This window comes from Penaeus vannamei, chromosome 7 (genome assembly GCF_042767895.1).
Source record: "Penaeus vannamei isolate JL-2024 chromosome 7, ASM4276789v1, whole genome shotgun sequence".
Taxonomy (NCBI): Eukaryota; Metazoa; Arthropoda; class Malacostraca; order Decapoda; family Penaeidae; genus Penaeus; species Penaeus vannamei.
In genome coordinates this window covers 15,258,202-15,263,201 of record NC_091555.1, presented here as the reverse complement: position 1 = coordinate 15,263,201, position 5,000 = coordinate 15,258,202, and the positions used below count along the sequence as shown (strand labels likewise).

Here is a 5,000-nt window from a genome sequence, read left to right as displayed (position 1 = left end):
CCAAAATAGAATAATACCAAGCAATTCCATAAAAAAGAAGAAAAAAGGACAACAAATAATAATGGACCCAGAAATCACAACACAAACATCAGACAACAAAAAACAATATAGTAAACATCCGACCAGATTCCAGACCTCCGCCCCCCCCAAAAAAAAAAGACCTCAACATCCTTTTCCATCTCAAAAATCTCATAACTCGATACGACATCACCTGCAGGAACGAAGCCACCTTGAGATGCGCAGGTGAGCAGGTGATGGGCGCCAATAGGAAGCTATGGGTTAGGGGCAGAGTGACATAGGCGCGATTGCGGTAGGGATATTGACAGCAGAACGAACGAAGTGGGCGGGAATGGGTAGCAGATCCCCTTTCTCGGCCCCCGCCCGTGAGATGTGGGCGGTGGCAAATTGGTTCCTAAGATGCTATCGGGACCACTTACTCCATGATCGAAGACCAATTCTCTCTTCTGCTTCTGCTCCTGCTCCCTCTTTCTCTCCTTGCCCTCCATTTTTCTTCTCCTTCTTCCCCTCTTTCTTATTCTGTCTTTCATTATTCTCCCTCTCCTTCTCCTTCTGTTTCTTTTGCTTCACCGTCTCCTTCTCCTACTCCCTTTCCCCCCTTCCTTTCCTTTTCCATTTTATTTTCTTCTCTTTAGTTCATCAATCATTATCTTGAACCTCAAAATGTTCGATTTTTCTTCCCTCTTCTAAAAAAGCCACTTTCTACTCGTTTTTGGTTTCAGTTGTTGCTCGCCAGTTATCTACTTCGACCTGAAGAAATCAAAATGTTTTCACACCAGATAAAAAAGGGGAGAAACATATATGGCAACAGATGAGCACACTTTTACACCCGTTCGCGCATATCTATACATATACATGTACACTTTTATCTACCTATTCATCTCCTTATGTCTGTCTGTCTTTATTTATATCAGTTTCTATATGCTTATATCTATTTCTTTTTCTGTCTACCTTTCTATTTACATACCTATCTAATTTTTCTGTTTGACTATCTATCTGTCTGTATATATGTAGACTGAATATGAAAGAATCTAAATCAAGTTAACATGTAGCAGAAAAGTGTGTGTGTGTGTGTGTGTGTGTGTGTGTGTGTGTGTGTGTGTGTGTGTGTGTGTGTGTGTGTGTGTGTGTGTGTGTGTGTGTGTGTGTGTGTGTGTGTGTGTGTGTGTGTGTGTGTGTGTGTGTGTGTGTAGCAGAAAACTACAAAAACCGCAACGAGGACTAAAGGTATGTATGTTTTCCTGTGACGTCGGGTTCAATCAACCAAGGCGATAATTTATAGCAATGAACAAGACTTGGAGGAACCAAACATTCAAATTAATTTTTTTTGCAAAAAAACATGCGTCTACGTGTAGGAGAAAAGTAAACTATTCATTCTTTGTAAGTACTATTTGAGAATGTAAATATAGAATAATAATGATACTAATGATGATAATGATGATAATGATAATCGTATATAAGGGGGATATATGTGCGATAAACAGTATTTCTCTCGTTATATCCCATACCCCAATGGAAATTAGAAAAATATAGACATAAAATATAAGTAACTACATATAATATGTAAAATAAACTATAAACGTCCTGTACACATGCATATCACAATTATACACGTGTCTAGATTGTGACCCTATTATTTTATATCCCTTATTCCTCAATTTTTTTCCCTTCCAATTTCTTAAAGAGAATATACAGGACGTGGAAGAAATGCCCAACACATACAGACCTGCTTCCTTCCCTCAGCCGACGAAGAGAGTGTCTGCGACCAACGAACGATAACCAGTCTTCATGGACTGACAATGATCAATCTCCGTTTGTTGCTCTTCCAGTTAACTACATTTCATATACAGACATGCTCGTACACACAAAAGCTCTCTACTTTGGTTGTATTCACCTTTCCTTTCCTGGAACATCCATCTTTTAATTATCGTCTTTCTTTTTGGAATGTCTAAAGAGATATTTTACGATGCTTGTCCAAAAGACCAAGCAGCAGATCATTATTGTAAACATTTTTAGCTCTGTAAAGCAACAGCAGCAACGTAAAAACAACTGTTAGTAATTGAGCCATATGTCCAGCCCCTTAATTTAACAAATGTGATAGAGAAATTATATGAATGAGAATATTTTCACAATACAAGAGGTGCATTTGACCGGTTTCGAATATATCTTCGCCAGAAATACAAATGTAAGTTAAAATTAATACCAGATAGGTTCCACGCCTTCGACCCACGCGATAAAGCCACTGATTCTCTTAGTTTAACCAATAAGCTCTCACACTCAATAGAAATAAGGTTAAAAATATCATAAACCACATATGAATAATGAAATGGTAACGACAATAAAATAATCAATACTTTTCACAGGTAGTCTGCAACTTTTCCATTAAGTGTTATCTTGGTGAAGCGAAGCGAAGGAAGGGCCGAAGACAATATTTACTATTACATCGTCTGCCGTCTTTATAATGATGCTCGTTTCACTCTCTCCAGAAATGCGTTTTTTATAGGTTTTATTCTCAATGATTTGCATCGAAAAATCGGTAAAAGATGTAACAGACCAAAGTCCTTGAAGGCTCATACAAAGATTTTTTTTATAACTGAAAAAATTACACTTGGAGGAAGCAAATTTCCCATCAAACAATAATAACTATTTGATAAAATCATCAAACCTTTAATTTCTCGAAACTTGAATCACCCATCAATCTAGAAATTCCTTATTACATTTTCATGGCGTGTCCGAGAAAATAAAAAGAAGGCTGGGCGAAGAAGAAATAGAAAAAAACAGAGGGAGAAAAGTACACAATATAAAGGGCATGATACCTAGAGAGAACCCCACTCCCACCTCCTCTATACTGCCCACTGTCCACTGGAGCTTCAAGTGGATGTTTAAATGGCCAACGGTTAACCCACAACTGCCCAGAAACGACCGTTATTTTTGCCCGGCGATTCCTGTTCTTTGAAAGTTTCCTCTAAGTGAATATTCTTGGAATTCTTGAGGTTCGTGTTATCCTCTTTATCTAATATAATATAAAATTTATGGATAAGAGATGTAATTGGTCTCGTTATGTATAAACAGTATATAGAAAGGAATAAATAGATGTGAATTCCGATGTCTGTTATGAAACAATTGCTACTGAGTGACAATGAGTAACAGATTAATCCAAAAACCAATCACTGATGATGTGGCTGCTAAAATCCAACGCTCTTTGCAGCTTCCAATGCTACGACAGTCACCGTGTTTTTTCCGCGTGACTTTGCAGGGATCTTTACACATACACACGCATACGCACACACACACACATAAATATGCATATATACATACATACATAAAAAAAATATATATATATATATATGTATATATATACATATATATATACATATATATATATATATATATATATATATATATATATATATATATATATATATATACAATAATAAAGCGTGACAAATTTGGCACACAATATTTTCCGATATAAAAAAAATCAATGTTTTTGTTTGTTTTTTAAAATAGTACTTTTTTATGATGATCATTCTTCATTACTGACCAAAGGAAATTGGAAGAAACACTTGAGAAAAAATTCCTTCGGGACGAATGGGTTATACAAATATATATATATATATATATATATATATATATATATATATATGTGTGTGTGTGTGTGTGTGTGTGTGTGTGTGTGTGTGTGTGTGTGTGTGTGTGTGTGTTTGTATATGTATATAGTTGCGGGAAAAATGGGCAAGAATTTTCTATTACCATTAATTGCATTTTTGTTTTTAACATAACGGGAATCCAGCGAAGAGGGGCGTTTTTCAAGAATGTGGGCGAGGCGGCACTACTTCGATAATAACGATATTTACTAACAAGACCGCATGACGCAAGCTTCACCATATATCGCATCTATCAATACATTGGATAGTGAACATACAAGCGCGGTAGAGAAGCAACAAGCCACAACTATTATTCAAGAAGAGTTTCTAAAACAATTATTATTCAGTTGCAATATGAAATATCATTACCCAATTTTAGGATAAAAAGAGATATGTAGAGACGTCTTTTCTTATATTGGATAAATCTGAAATATTCACAAGCAACCGAACATAAATGTATAACGGAATTCCACAAGGATTTTAAGGTATATATATTCCAAATCAATGACTTTGGAGCATGTGGCTCTGTTTTATGGATCTGAGAAATATTGATATTGGCCTCACCAGTGAAGTCCAAACGCTATCGCCTATTGTACTCTTTATTGCCTTCTTGTACTGTTACGCACCTCCCGCCCCCGGCCACCATGGTTAAACAAACTTTTTTTTTTTTTTTAGGATAATACAAATGATATACTAATGAAAAGATTGCATTGCAGGGGTGTTGGTCAATAAATTCGAATGTGATACACGAATACAAAAGATATAATAAAGAATAGGTTGGAGACTACTTAATGTGAGATGTGAGGCGTGTGTGTTCCTTGTTCGTTCACGTACCCCTATGATCTATGTTGCGTTCCCCCAGGGGTACGCGGACCCCAGTTTGGACAACACTAGGCCTTACGTCTAATTCCTCTTAAAGAGAATGTTAAGCAATAACTCATCATATGATTTTGACCCGAAGAATTACCCAAAATGGCTGTTTTTTTCAAATCGCGACACCAGGAAAAATATCAGACCTGTAAATTAAATAACCCGAGAGAGAGAGAGAGAGAGAGAGAGAGAGAGAGAGAGAGAGAGAGAGAAAACAGTTTCCAAAAAGACGGAAAAACGTAAACCTTCACTAATAGTTCTAAAAAAGTGTGAACGTCATGCGTGAACATTTGATGAACAACATCTGCGTCTTCATCTTCTCTGTGGTCTTCAAACACTGTGGAAATTGGAATGCCAGGAATGTACAGCCGTCACTGAGTTGAAGAGGCACCATGCGGGTTCAAGGGATAATATTTTGCACCATTTTTGCCTTATTTACTTGTTTATTTTTATTATTTTAGATCC

At 36.5% G+C, this 5,000-nt stretch overlaps 1 protein-coding gene across 9 annotated transcripts in view; it reads right to left on the bottom strand.

Moving 5' to 3' along the window:
* Positions 1-5,000, bottom strand: part of LOC113822121 (sodium/potassium-transporting ATPase subunit beta) — an 84,805-nt gene that overhangs the window by 7,658 nt on the left and 72,147 nt on the right. The window lies entirely within an intron of this gene.